The 22,596-nt window shown below is 42.3% G+C and overlaps 1 protein-coding gene and 1 non-coding gene across 2 annotated transcripts in view; both read left to right on the top strand.

Moving 5' to 3' along the window:
* Positions 1-22,596, top strand: part of LOC130143468 (heat shock factor protein 5-like) — a 244,798-nt gene that overhangs the window by 69,464 nt on the left and 152,738 nt on the right. The gene's annotated exons all lie outside the window — the stretch shown is intronic.
* Positions 17,338-17,422, top strand: LOC130143495 (small nucleolar RNA SNORD45). The gene has a single exon (XR_008819749.1). It is a non-coding gene; the product is annotated as a small nucleolar RNA SNORD45 (small nucleolar RNA).

Here is a 22,596-nt window from a genome sequence, read left to right as displayed (position 1 = left end):
ACTTTGGCGGAGCGATCCCCCATGCACCCAGCGCTGCCGAATAAAGATAACCTCCGCTCGCCTGCGTATTGCTGACTGATTCTTCAAATCAGTAGCAAGTCTGGTACTGCCTCTGTCTTAAATAGAGGACACCATGGTCAACTCAATGTCTTTAATCAGCATTATATAAAACAAATCCAGGAAAATATAAATTATTTACTAAATTTTTCCATTTCCTGTGTTTTCTGGTTTTTTTAATGATGAAAGCTAGATTTAGATACACCATTTACTTTCCTTTGTAAAGGTTGCTTCCAGTTTGTTAGGCTAAACCACAAGCAGCCAGAATATGAGAGAATGGGGACTTCCCGATGATGACAGCTAAAAATTTAGTTAACAGAAAATTAGTTAAGTGAACTGTCACTCAGTCTGTCTCTTCGTTTGTTAAGCTAAGACAGAACATACTGATAAGCAGCTTTTTTTCCTCTTATTAACTCATAGGATAGTGGTACATTATTTAACTTTTCATTAGCCCAATACTGTACTTTTGTGATAGAGTCCACAGTATAAACCAAATTTTCCACTCTGCGTGTTTAAGGGGTTAAATTCTATGGTGGAAAGATTCTAGACAGCAACCTTAATCCTAGAAAAAAAAAATCTAAGCTTAAATTAAGCTCTGAAATTCACAGTTAAGGTACCTAAACAACATTTGAGCTTCGTAATAATGAGTATTAAGTCTACTATAGTAGCAGCTACTAAGAAGTTTCAAATGCTATGCCAGGTACTTACCTGTCCAAAAAAGGTTGTTAGACAATTATTTTTTAAAATCTTTGTTTACATTGAATGCCATTAATTACCACCTTCTTCTGCAGATATACTTCATGAAACTAAAAAATGGATTAACCATTCCTGCTCAGCATTAGTCACTTGTCCAAAGGAAGATGAATACAAATTCCATGTTATAATCTTAATGAAGAAAAAAATTATATGGATTTATGGTCAACTGTCAATTCCCATCTTTATTAAAAGATATGAGAAGGAACAAACAGATAACATTTAAGATCTTATCAGTTGTAATCCCATACACTCCATACAGCCCCTTGGGGTGGGGGATGGATGTGTGGGAACAAATGTTTTCCTCTAAGGTGCAATTTCAAAGAGGGAACAGCCCTCATTAACCATTAATCAGATGGCGTAAAACCAGCCTAGATAAAACAAACATTACATCACCAGCCTAAAAATCAAGTTATAGAATCATAATATCTAAGGGATATTAATTTTTATTAATGAGAATGTTCTGATAACAGGCCAGACTGACAGAAACCAACGCCTAGGCTGGCAGACACATGGTGATTCAGACATGCGCCCAGGCACCAAGCTACTCAAGGGGCTGTTCTTTTGTCTCAGTATTTTGACATGCTGTTGGAACGGAAAGTAGTCTTAAATGGCGGTAATGGCCAATTTTTTAAGAATTTTTCTTTCATTATTACATCTCAGCATTTCCACCCTACCAGAATTAAAATGTACGATACGAGGCTGTTTCTGCAGGTACATACTTGTTCCATATCAAAAAAGTACTGCACAGATCATGTTTTTAAGGCATTACGATTATTGGAATGAAACTATCTTAAAGCCTTGTCCTCTCCCATATTTACTTTCCAATCCAGGCCTAACTCTTCTTTCCTTATCTCCAAGACACCATCAATATGCATTGCTATGCGTTTGGCATATTCCAGGCACAACACTCTCCAAGCTGCTTGTACCTCTCTACTGCACCGCCAGCAAGGGGATATATTATTACATGAGCTCCTATCCTCACCACTGCCAGGTGAAGCCAAACCACCCCATAATTCTGCCATAAACACCAACACATTTTACTTTCCTGAAAATGCAAAATATTTATCTATATCTTGTCACCTGTAACTTGCAAGGTACTTCTAAATGCCGCACTGCGTATTTACTTATATATTGTACCTATGAGCATGTCTACCTTTACATGTAGCACTTCCAATTTATATTCACAAGGTTTTGTATTAGGTCTTTCGCGTTAGGTCATTTCTCCCTGTAAATACCAAGAAAATGTTACATTCCAATACTACCTTCCTAAGCCTCCAATATTTCTCCCAAGATAATACCATGTACATCGTTATTTCTTCACACACATTATTAATGAAATTACAAAATCAAAAGAAGGTGAAACTTTTCTGCTTCTTTAATTACCAATAACATATTTTTCATCACCATGTTGACTAGGCACAAAGAACGTGCCTCACTATGCTAAACACTATGCAACAAACAGGTAATCCCTGGAATAAAGCAATCCGTATACACCAAAATAACAAATGGATACAGACCAACACATACACACACACACACACATCTTTGAAAAGTGTACTTTATATTTTTTTGTATATCCGCACATCACTAGTCTGAGATACCAAAATTCACACATACAGAAACAGAGACCCAAGAGCAACTAGTATGTGAACTTGCAGCTTATCTGTTGCCACACTGCATTGGCCTACCTACATACACTCACTTTTTTTTGAAGAACAACTAAGGAAATCTGCCTCATATTTGTAAATGAAGAATTCAGCAATCAGACACCTTTGTTATGGCACTTGCCAACTATACAGGTGAAATAACTTCCCATCCACCTTCACACAAACTGTTTAACATTGACTTTTGTCTGATGTTAAAACCCAAAAGAAGCAAACAACCCTTACAGGCACTTACTGTGTTTACAGATGGATCAGGCAAATCACATAAATCTGTTCTCCTATGGTGGGATGATCAACGGAGACGATGGGACTCGGACATAGAGACAGTCTCCGGTTCACCTCAAATAGTAGAACTGAATGCAGTTGTTCGTGTTTTCCGAAGATGGAACGTACCACTCAACCTTGTTACTGATTCCGCTTATGTTGCAGGTATTGTTACACGAGCCGAAGCTTCTGTGCTGTGGAGTGTTTCACATTCACAACTTTTTACCCTGTTACAGGAACTTGTTTTCCTTTTGGACTCTCGATCTGCGCCTTATTTTGTTATGCATATTAGATCGATCTCACACCTCACTACCTGGTTTTCTTGCAGAAGGCAATCGACGAGCTGATCTATTGACGTTACCAGTTCAAGTACTGCCAGACCGCATTGCACAAGCTAAACTAAGTCACTCTTTTTTCCATCGAAATGCTGGAGCTCTTAAACGACAGTTTGACCTTCCTTCTCAACAAGCGTCAAATATTATTGCTGTCTGTCCTGATTGTCAAAAACATTCTTTCCCATCAGTTGCTGCAGGAGTTAACCCTAGAGGATTACAAAGCCTACCATTATGGCAAACAGATGTCACACATTATTCTGAATTTGGTAACCTTAAATATATCCACTCTTCCACTGATACATTTTCAGGTGCCTTGTTTGCCTCTTGTCACACAGGAGAAAAGGCACGAGATGTTCGTAGACATCTAATGCGTGCTTTTGCTACTTTGGGTATTCCCTCAAAGATAAAGACAGATAATGATCCAGCTTATATTTCAACAACTATAAAAACCTTTTTTGCCCTATGGGGTATAACTCATATTACTGGCATTCCTCATTCCCCCACTGGTCAATCTCTCATTGAACGGTCTCATCAGTCTCTAAAACGTCTATTGCAACAACAAAAAGGGGGAATGGGAATGGCTATTCCGGAGGAACGGTTACAGAAAGCATTGTATGTTTTTAATTTTTTAAATTGTTCTTTAATAGATAACAACCCACCGATAGTTCGACATTTCACTGCAAATACCTCTTTCGAGGCACGGGTTAAAGCCCCAGTATTGGTCCGAGATCCAGAAACAGGTAAAATTATGGGACCACATCCTCTTGTTACATGGGGAAAAGGTTATGCTTGCGTCTCCACAGAAAAAGGACCCAGATGGATCCCAGCAAAGAATGTACGACCTTTCCGTGAACCTTTACCGCAGACAACTGATACCGACACCGACCCTACAGAATGAAATAAAAACTGCGTGAGGATTTCTGTTTTGCATTAATGTCAGGTAAACAAATTCAGGATATAGCATCTAGATTTCGCTTTTTACAGCGCTTGGAACGGACAATATCGCCCTGGATTAAACCACTTAACAAAGGTAATACGTTTGGACCAGACCAGATCCCCAACGCGCTGACGGCACCACTAGCAGATATTATCTTCCCTTACATCGACTTTCAACGACACTGTCATGAGCCAGATTGGACAGCGTCTCGATTTCTACAGTTATGTTGCTATGAACACGGACCATTCTGTCGACCGTGGATCAAGATTCATTGTGAACTCTGTGATCACGATCGCTGGCGAGTTGTAAGACTAAAGGACAGATGGGGTCATCGGATGTGTTCTGAGTGTAATAATCAAATATTAAGGTTTAATCAGATACAGTGGGCTGAATGTTTTATGGGAAAACCTCTTTTGGAATTAGAGGGAGTTATAGGGTTAGGTTCTGAGATTTTGTCAAACTTAGTGTTTGCAAATTTTTTATCATTGATTGAAAGCCTAGAAGTACGGGCTATTGCACGGTTGTTGTTTCAATATATTGCATTAGCAAGCAGAATTTATATTATTAACAAGAACATTATTGTAGGATTAGAGTGTGGACAATCAATTGCAGTGCCTCGGTCATGGACAGTACGACCAGAAAAATGGCTGGTTGTAAAAAGACGATGGAAAAAGAAAAGGAGAAACAAGCATTGTCAGTAATATGGATAATGATGTTCACATCTGGACCTTGGCCTATTGAAGGTAGCTCTTATCCCCCTTTTCTACCAAAGGTAAATGTTTGGGTCACGTTGGCGAACTTGACTGGACAGGATACTCTGTGTCTTGCTATGGCCACTCCGGATCAGCCTTTTTCCACCTGTCTTGTGGGCTTACCATTAGATGAATGGCCTGTATTAGGGACCTTCAAAGTCTTTTTCCACCCAAAAACGTATCAAAAAATGTGACAGACAATTAGGATGTATGGATACCCCATCTCCCATGGCCACTTTGGAACCACAAGAAATTGAACTCCTTGGTTCAGTAAAAATGGATTTTTGCATAAAATTTAACTACACGGAAAAGAATCAATCTAGGGCATGGGACGTTTCCCCTATTCATCCTGTTTTTAGAAGTGCAAGTATCTGGTGTAATTACACTGCTAACAACTTGTCTAAATCTAGCAATGCTCCGCTCTCACTACCTGCTGGAGTATTTTTTATTTGTGCTGATCGAGCATGGCCTGTCATTCCTTCTCATATAAAAGGAGGTCCGCGTAGTTTAGGGCGACTTTCCATCCTGACTCCTAACACATCTATGATTTTACAACATCGCTACTCTCGAAGGACAAAGCGTGGCGTTCATGCATTTGCCTCCGATTGTGATGATAACGTGCAATTTTGGTCCTTTGGCCAACGCTTTACTGCATCTCTTCTGTAGCCTGGAGCTGCTGCAGGAAAGGCTCTAGCGACATTAGATAAGCTTGGCTGTTGGCTTGCCAAACAAACTAATGCCACAAGCAGTGCCCTGTCTGGTCTTTTATTAGATGTTGATAGTGTTCGCCACGCGACATTACAAAATAGAGCTGCAATAGATTTTTTGCTTCTGGCACAAGGTCACGGTTGTGAAGAGTTTGAAGGGATGTGTTGCATGAACCTTTCAGATCATTCGGAATCAATTCATGCTAGCATCCAAAGATTGAAGGATGGAGTTTCTCATCTTCAACAAAGTGATACTTGGGATTGGTTAGATAAACTGTTTAGTGGTTGGGGCATTTCAGGATGGTTAAGAAGTTTAGTGAAGATGATTATATATGCTTTAGTTGCTTTTTTGTTTGTTTTATTACTTATACCTTGTCTTTTACAAGGCTTACAAAAATTAATAACTCATTCGATTTCAGGGGTTCTTTTTGTGCAACAGGAAGGGGGAGATGTAGGACAAGGCCTCAAGGACAAGAGTCCAAGTACTGACAGCCTGATGAATAGAGACTTGTTAGAACTTGTAGGGCACAAGCCCTGGGAACAAAGGAGCAAGCTAACTGCAGACCCCTGAGCCGTCACAGTTGAGGAGGCAACCAGACAGACAAAGAGGAACAAGTAGCCAGATAAGGGAATGGATAGTGCCAATAAGGAACTTTATTAATTAAGAAAGTCACGTAGGAAGAAACCCCCTAATCTTAGAACAGGAATTGTTGCTATGACAAGGTAAACTAATCAGTTCCTATTGTTCTAACGGTGTGCCTTAAATGTCAACCAATCAGTGTTTTTACGCTTAAGATTTAACCAATCAGTGTGTAATATGTAGAAGGTAGAAACGTATATAATTGTAAGAAAATCACTAATAAATGGACAACTTGCTTGCATCAAGCTGTGTCCCGTCTCTTCATTCGCCGCAGTGTTGATTTTTTTTTTTTTTTTTCAGTTCAATAACTGAAGAATCGACGACTAATTCTACCTTCTGAGGACTAGACTAATCTATAACCTGGTATTATACAACTGGAAAAATGAAATGCGTGCGCCTGCCTTAAAGTGTCTTTCAGTTCATTTTATCGTATCATGGCAGCATATGAACTTAAAACAGTTAGTGCCTAATTTTTTTTCTTTTACAAAACATAGCACAATTCTTTAGCTATGATTCTAAACAACGCTTCCTAGAATCACTGAAAAAAGGTACCACAGTTTAAAAAAAAATATCTGAAAGGCTATCTTGAAGTAAAGGGGTCTTCAAAGCTTTCACTGCATTAGCTTGAACCTTAAGAAACCGTTTCCTGAACTATCTTGACTAAAAAATTAGATCAGTTTTAATTTCTATTCTCCTGAAGAGGCAGAAAGAAGACTAATGCAGTTACCTGTTACCACTGCTGTTACCACTAGACAAACTTCACCTTTTTTTTCTTTCATCAGCTTTTGAGTGCTTGACTCCTCGACATAGTCTTCACTGATCCAACTTAATTCTCTCAAGAACAATGTCCTCCACTCTCACATCTTGCTAACTCCTCTCCTTGGAGAGACAGGAAAAGGAATATAGTGCACTGAGGTCGCCTTTCGAATTATTTCATAATAAAAAAAAATAATATTGGTGTGAGGCATTAAAAAACCCACATGTTTTCATTAAGTACCCTGCTTCATTTACAAGAACGTAGCTTCCTTTTGATACTGGCTTTTTGGCCATTTGCAACTGAACACTTAGAAAGAGAAATCTGGACAATTGCATTCCTAACCAATATTCTTTTTCATTTTGCTTTCAAAAGGTGTCTCCGGATTGGAGAAGTTACAGTTCAAAGTTATAATGAACACTCCTGATAGTCTGTAAAAATTTCATCATTATCCCAAATCACATCGGCCACACTTACATTTAGGAATCCCATTTGAAGTCTGCCATGTAAACCTAAGCATGTTTTCCTGAGGCATTGCCTAACTACATAGCAAACACCGCTATCATATGCAGTTCAGTGTAACACCATGTTTCTTGTGGTTTTGACATTTCAGCACTTGTTCATTAGGAAATTCAAACCCCACTGCCATTAGATGCTACAAGATAGAAGAATGCAGTTTAGTTACACTGTGAGTGACAGACAATTTTTGATGTCTTGATTCTCTGTTACTAATCTCTCAAATGAAGCATAACGTAGAACTCCACAGTACATCACAGTACTTCAGTGATTTCATTTATCATAAAAACCCCGTTCATTGTTTTAAAACACATTCTATACATAGCTTTTTAGCAAACCTGTGGTTTGAAACATGACATTATGAGAAAAGGAAAAGCTAATTAGACTTCATGTTAAAGTAAGCATCTTTAATGAAGCCAGTTTAAAAGTTTTCCCTTGTCTGGATGTTGTGATCTGGTTCTATCTCAGTCAGCTCATAAGGTAGAAGAGAGAAATCATAATTTATTATGCCAAATTACAGAAAAAGGCATAGCTTGGTCCTAAGACAAAAGTCCCACATATGAACACTAAAGATCACAAGTTTGATTCTTTTAATGAAAAAAATTAAAATTACGATAAAAGGAATAAAGATCATGCTAGACTGACAAGAAACTTTCAACCTCCAGAGATTTTTGAATGTTTTAAAATTTTCACTTCCACATAACCAAACAATGTGACCTCTTTCCCTCTCATCTCAGGAGCTACACAACCATCATTAAACACACCCTAACTCATTGCAGGGGACACTACTTCCACCTGAAGGGACAGAGTGCTTTTATACAAGTGGTTCTGTTAAGGAAACACAAATCAGCATTCTCAGAAACTCCAACTACCCTTGCAGTCTGCATCCTGTGAAAGTGCTACCTGGAGTGTCATGTACCTCCAACAGTGCTGTGCAGAAGCAACACTCCAAGAAACCCCAGTGTTGTACCAGCTGCCTCGTGGCTTCCTGCTAGCAGATATCCAACAGATTCTTTCTAGCATCAGCAGGCATAGGATTCACGAGAAGAAAAGCAGAGAAAGGTGTATTTCCATAACCCTGTTTTTCCTGCATACTCTTTTTATGCATTCATAAAGAAGTCAGATCAAGCACAGAAACGACCACAGAATTCGGAGAAGAGGGTGGAATACATGAAAATAAAGATGCTTTACTATGTCTAATATTGCTTTCCTTTTCATTGAAGGCTTATAAATGCTGTCCCATCTACTCCAATAATACTCAGAACTAAAACACTACCTATTAATATATTCAACATACATTTCATTATGCAGAGATGATATATTCTAAATTAGTATTTCTGAGAAGCCAAAACAATTGTGACTGTGCATAGTTGGACTTCGTAGCTTGGCTCCATGAGAACTGAATGGCTAAGTGGTTTTGTTCCATCCTTATCAGGGACAAGATTCATTACACCATCTCTGCTCCTACTGAGGTTTCAAGTAGGAAATACAGAAGCCATCCATGACAACAGCTAACTGCTTTCCAGAGCAACGAGAAATTTTATTTGCAATGAAACACCGCAATTCACAAGAGATAGCCTGATATTTAGGGATCATAGAGAATACTATGCTGGATCAGGCAAGGTCCCACATGTGATCAAGTGGATTACTGCAAAAGCTTCCCCAAATGCTCCAGCATATTCGGTCTGGGCCTGCACTTTGGCCTCCCTCCATGACTCTTCTTTACACATACATCATCTTTTCTCTAGGCACGTACACTCGCATTTCATGCAGCTTTGCTGGACGTTTAGCTGTTTGACTACATTTTACATAGCACTTTAAAGGATTTCTCCATCATAATATAAAAAGATGACATCTGGAATAAAATATATAAGTCTCAAGTGGAAGTACTGACTGTAACGGAAACCGTCTAAATATTAGCAAGTTTCCTATTTATTTTATTAGCTTTCCCCATATTTAACAAATAGAAAGTTGACTTCCTTGAGCAAGAGAAACAGATGATACCATCTTTTATAATCAGGCAACCTTCTGATTTCTAGAGTTCTCTGTAAACACAAGAACATTAAATTATCTATGGATCAAATTAAACTAATGACATCCAAGAGGTCTCTGAAGTTTTTCTTGCCCAACAGACATGTATTTATTTACACTTCAACATTCAGTTTTAGAATTTCCTACACTATGACAAATTATCCTCATTGTTTACCTTCAAATATTACCCACTACAGAAGATGAAATCCATTAACCAAACACTGAGACTTCATGAAGACTACTGACTTCATTGCATACTGTGTAGCTACAGAAATCCATCTGCTTGCAGACTTCCAAATGCAGCTCTGAAACTTGCATGACAACGTGTATTTATTTCTTCTATACTATCTAAACAATTCCAAACATGCACACATAAAAATTACGTGCAGAAAGAAACCAGTGAACACACAAAAGATTCCCCAATTAATTCAATGGGCCAAAGGTTTCATTGTACTTCTTCAATAGACTTGTCCACTAATTAAGAAGCACAATAAAAAGACAGAAGACAAGGAAAGGGAATGGAGGGGAGGAGAGGAGGAGGAGGAGGAGGAGGAAAAGAAAAAAGGAAGAAGAAAGAGAAAAAAAGCACGAAAACCCTCAACAACAAGGTACACAGCGCATGGGGTGAAAGGCTGGATGAATGGCTCAAGGAGTTAGCAGTGCACGGGGCAATACCTGACTGGTGACCAGTCCCCAGCGGTGTTTCTCGGGGCTCAGTTCTGGGGCCAGTTCTCTTCAATAGTTGTGTCAGTGACGTGGATGCAGGATTTGCAGAGCGCTCTGGATAGACGGGGGCAATGGGCAACCGTCAGTGGCATGACATATAACAAGACCAAATGCCGGATCCTGCACCTGGGAGGGAGTAAAGCCGGCCACAAGTACAGCTTGGGAGAGGAGTGGCGGGAGAGCAGCCCTGCGGGAAGGGCTCTGGGGGTGCTGGCTGACAGGAGGCTCAGCAGCAGTCAGCAGTGTGCCCGGGCAGCCACGGGGGCAAACCCCACCTGGGGTGCACCAAGCACAGCGTCACCGGCCCGTCCAAAGGGTGATCATCCCGCTGCGTTTAGTGCTGGGGCGGCCTCACCTTGAGCATTGTGTGCAGGGCCCCCCCATTTAGGAAGGCTGTTAAGGTCCTTGGTTGTGCCCAAAGTAGGGCTCGAAGGCATGTCCCACATCCTTTGTGGCGTGGCTGAGGGCTCTGTGTTTGCCTAGTTTGGAGAGAAGGCAGCTGTGGGGTGACCTCGGTGATCTCTACGGCTGCCCGAGGAAGGGACATGGAGAAGGAGGTGCTGAGCTGTTCCCCCCGGTGCCCAGTGCCAGGATGCCTGGGAATGGCTCAAAGCTACGTTGACAACACAAAGAGGGTGGTTAAACCCTTGAACAGGCTTCCTGGCCAAGTGGACATTACCCCATTCCTTTCAGTGATTAGGAGATATTTGGATAATGCCCATTAATATATAATACCATTATATAACACCGTGCTTTGCTTTTACTCATCCCTGAAGTCATCAGGCAGTTCAAGGAGATGGCTGCTGTAGGTACCCTGCAACACAACTAGTCTACTCCCATTCCATTCCATTCCTTGCTCTCACCCTGAGTTCAATAACAACGAGACTGTTAGTTCCCTAAAATGCCAGGGGTTTCTTGGCTCCCTAAACACTTTCAAGGACACAAATCAGAAAGGTTACTTTTTTCTTCCGAAGCTGCTTTGAAGCACGTGTTCACAAGCATGAAGACAAGGCACATGTGTAGCCAGGAGCAGGCTGGTGCATCCCTCGGTTCAGCTGGAAAAGCCATCCCTTGCAGCCTGGCACAGGAAAGGCACAGAGCCACGGAGAGGAGCAGCAGGGACACAGGCCAAGAGGGATGCCAAAGATGGAATTCGGTTTTAGAAGCTCTTTTAATATGCACCCAGTACTTCTTCTATGCTCTAATTGTGTATGATAGCATTTGATGGTATATAAATCCTTAATGGTACTGAACAAAGACTGGGTTATAAGTGGAAACACACAACACATTTTCATGGATGGGAAATGAGTTCATTGGGATGGGAGCGATTAAAATGCATTTCAGATGAAACTAATGGCTGGATGCTTACAGTCTTACATTTTAAACTGCTGTCCCTCATGGATTTATTTTGGTATATTTTCTTACGGTGCTATAGATAAGGATTCATTTGGCATGCATGTGCACCTTATCCCTATTTCCATAAGCATTCCGTTAGTTAAGAGATACTGTAATGCTTGTTACTCCTCTCCCTCCTCCCTGCTGTTTGTGGACTATTTCTAATGCATGGTTTGTCTCTGTTGCTATTAGTTTGCTTAATTTAGCGTAGCACAGAGACTCTGCAAGTGGAAAATGATTTCTTCTTTCTTGGGCCTTAACACATAGGATCCTGAATCATGTTAATAAACTAGAAGTACTGTGAATAGATTCTGCGGATGGATACAAGCTCCCCTCTTGCATATGTTTCAAAAGAGTAGTATATGGATCTATCTTTGGCAGGTGTTTAGAAGTTGAATTCACCTGGGGACAGAGCTGGAGATGATTTTCACAGAAAGCTGGTCGTTTGCACGGAGTACAGGGTTAGATTCTAGATTCTCCTCTAAATGTATAAGACTATTATTTCAGGACCAAATTGTACTTGTTAGTATGTATTTATATTATAATAAAAGAAATAAATACTGTAATTGCAGGTGTTTGCCCTAGCTTCTAGATTTAAGAGACCAATTAAGCAGCACACCAAATAATAACTCTACTGAAGATTTCTTTAAGGAATAGTCAGTTCCAGATATTTGCATTTTTAAGCTTCTTAGAAATGGTTGGGTGTATTTTGCAGATACCTTGCCACATTTTCACCTTTTATATGGAAAGATAAATTGTCTTAGAAACTCCTTCTAAGCCAGCTTTTTGGGCTGGAAAGTAGGTTTCTGGAGACATTCTGAGATGGGTTGTTTGTGGGGGGTTTTTTGTTTTTTCTTTTTTTTTTTCTTTAAGTGAGAGAAAGAAACAACAAAGCATTTTAAGCTAGACAGTAACAAAAAATTGCACCGCAGTGTTTGCGTAACACCTGTAATAGTCTGTACATATAGTACAGCAATGACTTGTGTGTTCATAGGGAAGAGGCCAATACATTTTCTTTCTAAGCTATGTATTCTTGGTTTCAGTCTATAGCTTCTAAGCTAAGGAACTAATTTTTCATACCTTTCTGTTTCGGGGGGTTTTTTTTTTGGTTTGGTTTTTTTTCCCCACCCCGGGGGATTCCCTTATTTGCTAAATATGACACCTTATTCATCTCACAGCACCGCTCCGAGTGCTCATATGGCTTCTTCCACCACAGAGCTTTCTATATAAATTTTTCCATTATGGTGCCCACACAAGCAAATGAAAAAAAAAAAAAATCTACATTTTTGTATTCCTCAGGAAACGGAATCCTGGTTGTATTGAAGCCAGTGGTAAAACCTCTATAGATTTCCTGGGGTCAGGATAGCGTTTGTGGCCTTGACCACCGGTGCTTTTCTAGGTTGAACCATTTCTGTTACAACTTTCAGATGTTCAATCAACCACTTAGAACAGACTAGCCCTTTTGTATAAAATTGCATCAGAGAGAACAGAAAATTCAGAAAATAGTGCAGCAACTCAACTTTTTGCACCTTTTTGTCTCTTGGGGATCATGGCATTTTGCAAAATCACTCCTGCTCAGGGATAAATTGCTCAATTTACATATTCAAACAAATCAGAATCAAAGCTGTTTATGGATCTATTCATAGCAAGTAATTAAGTAGCCATCTGAACTATAGCTTTTGCTGCTTTTAGTTATGCATTTCCTGATAAGGTAAAGTCATACACAATTGCACTAATATATGTTCTGCTGCTAATAACAGCTTAAATAACTTTTTTGTATACAGTGTATGCTGCATCAAAATGCAGTGCTTGAGGGAAGTCTGCACATTAATAAACCTGTTTTGTTGTGGGTGTTTTTTGGCTTCATGCACAGTGGTTAAAGAATTCTCATTGCCGGGTACTTTGAGAGCCACACATGAAGAGCAGTTTGTACAGGCTAAGAATTCTCATTCTTCTGTTATGAGTTTTAGACTTTGAGTCTTTATTCCTCCAGGTCCATGTCTTTTTTTTTTTTTTTTTTTTTTTTTCCTAATCATGGGCTTTCATCCGAGAAAAAGAAGATGTACATCCCAGAGAACTGATTAAAATCCTTTCCAACAATATATTGGGAGTGATTTTGCAGGTCACAAAGCCATTGACGTTCCACTCAGTCTGAAGGAAGCCAGTAATAAGATATTCCATGTAAATTAAATCATAAGGGACTTCTGAAAACATACCCAAAACCAAGAATCTTGTAAGACTATAGGGTAACCCAGGTTTGAAGGAACTGCAGTAGGCCATCTACTCCACTATTCTGCTCAAAGCTGGATGAACAGTCCTTGTCTAGTAGCAAGTAAAGACTATCTGAAATTCTATTTTCCTTCCTTACAGTTTTGGGGTTTTGGGGGGTTTTGGTGGGGGTTTTTTATTATTATTATTTTGAACTTGCAGCCCAATATATTTAAATTACGTTTGGAGCTAGGGATCTGTTTACAGGCCGTAACAAAGGGTGATTAGAAAAACAAAATTAGTCGAAATAGTTTGGAGACTTTCTTAAGAAAGTGCAAAACCAGACACCTCCGTGAAAATACACTATGTTATCACAATAAACAATAAAGCTATAGGTACACTGTAAATTTCTGGGGAAGCCGTTTTCAAGCAGGGACCCTGCAGTTCGTGCGGTTGTCTCACAGTCTTTATGCCAGTTAACTACAGTCTAAGGAGATCTGTGTCCTGTTCCTGACTGGTACAGATTTTGTCTATGATTTTAACAATGTATTTGATTTTATTATCATGCTCTTTTTCAGTTAGGTCAATATGGGGCTGATGCTTCTTATTGTCTATATTGTCTGTTTAGAATCATGGAATCATGTAGGCTGGAAAAGACCTTTGAGATCATCAAGCCCAGCCATTAACCCAGCACTGCCAAGCCCACCACTAACCATGTCGCTTAAGCGCAGCATCTATGTGTTTTCTAAACGCCTCCAGGGATGGTGGTTCTACCACCTCCCTGGGCAGCCCGTTCCAATGCTTGGGCAGCCTTTCAGTGAAGAAACGTCTCCGAATATCCAATCTAAACTTCCCCTAGTGCAGCTTGAGGCCATTTGCTCTTGTCCTGTTGCTTGTTACCTGGGAGAAAAGAGCAACCCCCCCTGCCTACAGCCTCTGTCAGGCAGCTGTAGGGAGTGAGAAGGTCCCCCCTGAGCACCCCCCCAGCCTCAACACCCCCAGTGCCCTCAGATGCTCTCCGTCAGCCTTGTGCCCCAGCCCCTTCCCCAGCCCCCGACTTGTCTCCGGACACGCTCCAGCCCCTCGGTGTCTCTCTTGCAGTGAGGGGCCGCAAGCTGAACGTGGCATTCCAGGTGCGGCCCCACCAGTGCCGGGTATAGGAGGACGGTCACTGCCCTGGTCCTGCTGGCCACACTGTTTCTGATACAGGCCAGGCTGCTGCTGGCCGTCTTGGCCACCTGGGCACACTGGGGGCTCGTGCCCAGCCGGCCACTGACCACCCCTCCAGGCCCTTTCCCACCAGCAGCAACCCAGCCCCTGCCCCCCGCCTGCAGCTGCCTGGGGCTGGTGTGACCCAGGGCAGGGCCCGGCACAGAGCCCTGTTGAACCCCATCCAAGTGGCCTCAGCCCCTCGGCCTGGCCTGCCCAGCCCCCTGCAGAGCCCCCTGCCCCCCCGGCAGATCGACGCTCCTGCCCAGCTTGGTGTCCTCTGCCAACTGACGGAGGGTGCGCTCCATCCCCTCGTCTGCGCCCTCGGTGAAGATGTTGAACAGGACTGGCCCCGCCACCAAGCCCTGGGGACACCCGCTGTGCCCGGCGCCAGCGGGATGTAGCTCCATTCCCCACCGCGCTCTGGGCTCGCTCCAGGCAGCTCCTAACCCCGCGCAGAGCGCCCGGCCCGGCCAGGAGCAGCCAGGTTCTCCGGGAGATGCTGTGGGAGACGGTGTCAGTGTCCAGGTAGACACCACCCACAGCATTTCCCTTGTCCACTGGGTGGGTCACCTTGTCGTAGAAGGAGATTTATTTAAATTGATTTATTTAGAGAATACATCTTGTGGAACAGGAATTCCTTTGTGAATATGCAGTTGTTAGCACGACTGAAGCTTGATCTTGGCAATCCAAGTAGCTATTACTGTCAATAAATGAATGAAATGATAAGCCTATGGATCATAATTGCAATTTAATAAGTGTACGTGTATATGTAAATTAAAAAAATAATACCACTTCTTTCCTTTTTTGCTCTTTCACATTTACATTTCTCATATCCTCTTTTCTTCTTGTTTCCTTGGAAACTTCCATTTTGAGAAGATAACGATAGGTTCAGTATTAAGTATATGCAGAACACTAGCTGTTTTCTGCATTCTCGATGCCCATCCAGTTTCCAGTTGGTATGGGAGGTGATGGAACATTTCCCTCATTTGCAGAAAGGAACTTACTTGGAGAACTTTCATGCCCGCTGGTTACTAAGAGGGGAAAAGGCAATGCAGGATATAGAATCACTTTGCTTTTATAGGAAGGATCTTTCCTTCTTTGCTGTAAGAAACAAAGTGATATAGAGGACAGCGATACAATATACTAATAGAATGTCGGAAGTTAGTTGACAAAATTATGTATCTTCATCCACTGTTGTCATTCGACTTCCTAGTAACTCCGGCCTGTGACCTCCTTGGTATGAAATTTTCCATGGGCCACTGATCTCAGTCTCTGAAGTGGGAAGGGAACGGCACGCTGGTTCTGCAATTCTTCCGTTCGCCCTGAGAACGAGACCCTGAAGGGAGGAGGGCTGCTGTTTTCAGCATATTTGTGAGTCTGTCATTTCCCAGAGCTGTAGGAGCTCTAACAAATAATCAGAGTGTGGGAGCTAAAAGCATAGATACAGAGAACAGAACAAGATCTGTTGGTGTTGTGTTCCCATTTTTATTCCTGTTCGCTGTGCCTGCAGGCAGCATATGAAAAGCGTAAAGCAGAGTTACTACAGGACATGAATTACTGTTTCAAGCCTGTTTGTCTTTGGAGGAAAGCAGACCGCAGCTTCATGAATTCAGGAGTTTCACAAGTGAAATCGAAAACCTTATTTGCTGTTTGGTTGGTTTAGTTACAATAAAGCAATTATAATACCAGTAGTAAAGAATATTTATGAGTAGATGGAGAAAAAACAAAGTTAAACATTGCAATATGGAAATATGCTATTTTTCCTAAGTAGCTATCCAAATCAGAACTTAATATATAAACTTTCACATTGCTCTACAGCAACAGATCAAGAATGTTAGTTGCAGTTCAAATTCCTACTTCATAAGAATTTTTCAGAAAGAGTCTGAGAGAGGAGTGGGGTTTCTGCAGTTCTACACAGATGAACAGAAGCTGCTCCAAAACTTGCTCAAGCTTCAGCATTCTATTCTCAGTGTTCCTTCACAAAACATGCCCGTAAGCTCTCATGTATCTTGTCCAGCCTTAAGAAATTAACTCGGATCGCAACTGAAGAGGACGTGTATTACTTGTGCTCGTAACAATCTCCAGGCAGGGTGTCTTCTTTTATTACAGTCCCGGGCATGCAGGCTTTTGCTACTATTCTGGTTTTGCTGTTCTCCTTAAGTGCCCAGTGAGGTTTGCTCTAGTATCAGCCATGGCAGTTAATGTTCTCTCGCTCACCTGTTGTGTTTTTAGCACCGGTTTCTGTGGGCGCAAGGGGTCCATTTTAGATCTTTGAGTCACTGCGTCATGCCGTTGTGGCTTTTCCATTGGCGAACTGCTGCTGTAATTCCCTAAGGGGCTTCCTAGGTCAGGAGGTAGCGGATGGGAGCAGGTTGCCGCCCTGGGTCAGTGGTGAGTGCTGGCATGTATCATCTGACCTAGAGCTGATGTCTGTCACCACTTTAGCTCTGGAATGACTCTGAGACCCAGGGAACTCTGGTTCCCTTAAGCTGCAACCTTGGAGCTTTTCCAAGCAGTGGATGAAATTCCTGTCACAGGCTCTAAGGCACCTTAAGGAGAAGGGGGCACAGTCTGAGTTTTCCCCCATGTAGGCGCCAGGGAGGTACAGTTCTGAGCTTAGTGCTGGCCGCTACTGGGAGACGCTTTCGAGTGATCTGAGTGCAGCTCTGGCTACCCAAAGCTGGACAGGGTTGGCAAATGGTGATGTAGAGTTTTGGTGGTAAACTTGACCAGCCTGTCTTAACGAGCAGGCATGTTCTGTGTTCGCAAGCACCGTTTGGTCCCGCCTAGGCATCCCGAAAGTTTGAAGGGCCGCGGTCACGTCTTCCCTGGGTCACACACAATGAACGGTTGCCTGTGCAGAGTTGCTTTTTAAGGAGCAGGCTGTGGTTCTATTTTCTCTGTTTGGCTTTGCATTTGGGAAATAATGTAACAGTTACAGCTCAACTGAAGGAGCACGATACCTGACGCGGCAGAGAAGGAGGTGCGTTTTACTAATTGTTTGGTGTGCGTCAGTTTGACCCCAAAATGACATCGTGTCAAAGCTTGTGGCCAGGTTCCGCTGTAGATGTTGACTTGGGGTATGAATGGCTCCAGGTGTGCTTTAGGAGAGCTCTGTTGGTGTAGGTGTGCTGAGCAACTGCTCTGCTGTGTGTGCAGCTGTTCTGGTTTGGCTTCCTGGTGCGAGCACGCAGAAGAAAACTCGCAAGTGTGGTCAGCCTTGCCGTAAAATCAGAACGCTTTCTGCTGCTGCCTGGATATCCGAGAGCCTCCTGAACGTTTCAGGCAGGCAAGAGATGTGCTCCAGTACATCTGAGAGTCCACAGCTCTGCAGTTCCCTAGAGGGGCACTCACTACAGGTAAGGCTGTAAGATGGCAGAGCTCTCTGCAAGTGACGCTGACGGAGTTTCTTTGGGTATATATTTGGATACGTGTGCGAGCTGAAAAGCTATTGTTTGCTTTCCTGCTCAGTAAGCACAGGTCACTTGGGTGGTCATGGACACTTGTCATTTACTGAGGAAGTTTCCACCCGTTGCATGGAAAGGGAAACGGTTCAGAGGCACTGTTTAGGGTTTGGGGTTTTTTTGTTTGTTGTAAAACCTGGAGGTTTAGCATTTTGTTCTGTGGTGTCGGTTAAAGAAAAAGTATTTTGAATTCAGAAATGTAAAGTGCTGAAGCAGCTAAGTGGCAGAACCAGGCCTCGTTCCTAGTGTAGCCATAATCCAAGGCTGGTTTAAAGCCCAGCCCAGTTACGTCAGTGGGAGAACAGAGAAACAACAGATGATCGAGTTGTGTACACGGGTGCTCTCAAACTCAGGTACCTGTTCTTGGAAAAATTTGTCTACGAGAATAGTAATTGCTTGTTCAAAGACTAAGTGTGCTTGAAGGAGTGTGTGAGTTAAAGCAGGCAGAAAGAAGATCAAGATCTGAGGAGCAGCCTGGAACTGAGGAGATGAATCACCTGGGACAGTCAGGTGATGGATTTGCAGAACTGACAGGACCAAAGGAAACTCCTAAAAACTTCAGACGTTGACTAACGGTTTGAGAAGCATATCTAAGCCGTGCTGTATCCCTTTGCTCTCTGCCACTCGCTGGGGGGGCAGCCCGGCTCCGAGTTGTGACTAAAGCAAACCCAGCGGTACCCGCATCTATTTAAATGTCTCCCGGAACAACAGCAATCGCTGGGGCTTATCCGTAGGACCTCACCGCCCACTGCCCCCCCCTGCACCTTGTGCCGTGGGTTCCCCACGCTGCTGCTGCTCCCTCCTGGTGGGCCGGGGGCGCGGACAGAAAGAGCCACCCGACTGTAAAGCTGCCAGATGCAAAGGATTTAGCCGCTCGAGCCACGCGGGTGCTTTTGAGTCCGGAGGCAACGGGTAATAGTGGCTGGGCTGCGAGTGGGCAGAGGGCAGAGCGCAGGGCACCCCGCAGCCGCGGCGAGCGTTCCCGGCGGCCGGTGGCGTCAACTGGGCCGAGATCCCGCCCAGCGCTCGCCCGGCCAGTGCTCAGCACGGGGCTGGTGGGGACCTGCTGCCACTGGCGACCAAGAAGGGGGTACTGCAGCCAAGCTATCTAACAGAAGCTGCAAAGTTTATTGTAGCAATGGAGTCAATAACAACAAATGCTGAGAAAGAAAAACAGCTGAGCAGGTTTTCCTGAATTATGGTGACTGAATTTCATCCAGAAAGGAGGAAGCAAAAAAGCCATTTAGCAGGCCCTTGGTATCACCAGATACTCTTACAGAATGTGGCGTTCCCCCTTGGCTAGCACTAGCTAGGATAAATACTGGTAGCGATTGTTGGCTGTTTCTGTCGCCTAAAGTCTGCTCTGAGGACTAAGTGAGACATTCCTCCTCTGTGAATATCATTAACGGTATCTGGCTTTGCTTTGGTTGTTTCCGTGTTTTATAAAAACTGTACTTGTGTATGTGAAAAGGGAAAGACATGATGCTTACTTTTTAGTTTAATTGCCATGGCTGAAGTGGAAGAGTCCAGAAAAATGTAAGCTGGCTGAGGAAATGGGTCGACCTCAAAGCTGTGTCTATCTCCAAACAAGGGAAATCCTGTTTCTCCTGATGAGGAAGGATCATTGTTAAATAGCCATCACATTACCACATCACCAACATATAATGCCTAATGTTATGTGTTTGTATATGTAACAAAATCATACGTGCATTTATTTCTCGTTTGAGAATGCGGTCTGTGGAGGGTTTCTCTGCGCTGTAGTTCAGAGACCTGTAACTTAGGCTTAATTTAGACCTGAATACACCACCTAGAAATGAATCCAGTTTTGATGCAAAAGCAAAGGGGACAGATGTTCTACTTCTTTTAGAAGTTGTTCCAGTGGCTAACTGCCTTCACTGAGACCTCAGTTTCACTTTTTTAAAAATGTGAATGGTTTTAGTGTTAAGCAATAGGTTCTTCACATGTCTTTTGCATAAATGTCAGTTCCTGTTAAAATCAATTTATAAAATATGACACCAACTAACTTTCAGACAAACTAGAAAGACGCCGATTTGAAACTCTTACATTGTACAACCTGCTTTCCCAAGCTCAACTTTTCTGCCTCTTCTCTGTGTTACATACCGTTTTCCAAGAACTTAAGATTCTGAGAACTGAACTAAGCATAATATTGCAGCATCTGTCTCATTAATGACATGAAATCATGTCTCCATTGCTGTTCATTACTATACCACACCTAGATTCAAGGATGAAGTTACTCCCGTTTGTCATGACATCACACCAACCTCTCCACCATTACACCTAAAGCCTCCTCAGCCAGCGCTTACCACAGATACAGTTCCCACATACGAGACGTGGGCTCCACTTCATCATCCTAATGGGGGTTTGGAGTACTGCAGTAACGCACATTTCATTTGAATAGGCTTTACCTGACTGCTCAACTTGAACGTTCATCACTCTCAAACATCTCACAACTTGCTTGTAGCTGTTGCATTCGCTTCCATATAATCAGAACTACTGAATAACGCGTGACATCGAATTTACATAATTTCCTTATAAACGCTGAAGTTTCATGAACCATTTTGTAGACCTGCTAGCTGTTACTCCAATAAACCCTCATTACTACTTAGTGTTTCAAAGCGCTAGCCTTTCTCATGAGAAAAATTTAGGTACTGCGTGGACAGTACCTTGGAGGTGGGGAATAGACGTGACACTTTGCTATCCTTACCAATTACCATTCTTCTGAGAGTACTAAATTTCTCTGGGAGGAATGTATTTTCCATAAGGGAATTTTCATTCCTATTAGCTACATTCCCAGCCTCAGCTTTCAGTTTCAGACCGAACTAATCTGAACTCATTTTAAAAAAAACAGATAAAAATGCAGAGTCATCTTTAAGAACTCTACCTAGAAGTAAGCAGCTTTCATTATTTCTTTGAGTAACTTCTGCAAATCTCCATTGCCTAGAGTTCAACAGGCAGCAGCCCTTCCTCTAGACTATGAAAGGTGGGGATCGCAGATGCAGCATTGACTTAGCAAATGAAGGCATCCACATAAAATAACAAAACTGGTTTATCAAGTTATAAATAAAAAACGTAGTCCTTAACATAAGACATCAGTAGATCTGCATAGCAAACTTTGCTTTCTACCAGGAGTATGGTCTAAGCACTTCCTGAAACAGGAACAGCAGCAGCGTATTTACTTAGGACTTACCACGGAAACTGACACACTTGGAACGGGTATGGACAAACAGCTGCTGTTCTTTACTGTTCTCCTGGTAAGAAGCGGTATGAATGATTTTCTATAGTCTTACACTTAGCCAATCAAAGTTCTCCTTAATAACCTTGCCCCATGACCCAGATACTTGAGGTTTTCCTGACTAAGAACAAGGTATAAAGATAACGGGAAAACCATGACTTTAATTGGTAACCCGGTTAACATCTAAGGGTGCGTTTTGATTATGGAAGAATTACTTTAACATTATGAAGGTAGTAAGAGCACAAGCTATGAAAACTTGCAACAATTTGAGCCATCTTGCCCGCTACGGAGTAAGCAAGAACTGGGAAAATGAAAAGCAAATTTTCTCTAACAAGCTCAAGTCTTTCTGGCTGAAATTATATATTAGTAATTTACGTTAAGATAGAAATTCTAACAGAGAGCACAAGAAAAGTTGATTAGTCTTTCCTGCCTGTTAACCCCAGAGAAAAAACACCGTTAATGAATGTAAAGGAACACCTATGAAGGCACAGTTGAAACAGATGGAAGCCAGTAAGTTTTCACACAGCCATGACAGAAACCATAGTTCCCATTGTCATACCTAGCTGCTGAAGCCAAGAGCGTGGACAGAATAGGGACAGCACTCTTGGTGAAAGATCATCAATATTCCCTGATGGCAGCGAACGTTAACAAGTTTTAAAATCGATTTAAGTATCATTTTGCAGGGCTCAAAACCACCTCATTATTACTGTGGCGTGAATACCAAGCTGAGAAACAGAAAAGCTTTGAAGCACGATGCTAGGATATAGGAGGGTTTCTTACACCTCTCACAGATGCTGACCATCAACAGGCCAAACTACGTGAACCTGGAATGACAATTCTCAAGTGAAACAACTGCAATAGGTGCATCTGACTGCAATCCAATTAATTCAAGAAACAGTACCCACCCATATGAAGAAATGGGTAG

Source organism: Falco biarmicus, unplaced genomic scaffold (assembly GCF_023638135.1).
Source record: "Falco biarmicus isolate bFalBia1 unplaced genomic scaffold, bFalBia1.pri scaffold_30, whole genome shotgun sequence".
NCBI lineage: Eukaryota > Metazoa > Chordata > Aves > Falconiformes > Falconidae > Falco > Falco biarmicus.
Note: the sequence above shows the minus strand (reverse complement) of the source record. Positions and strands in the feature narration are given on the sequence as shown.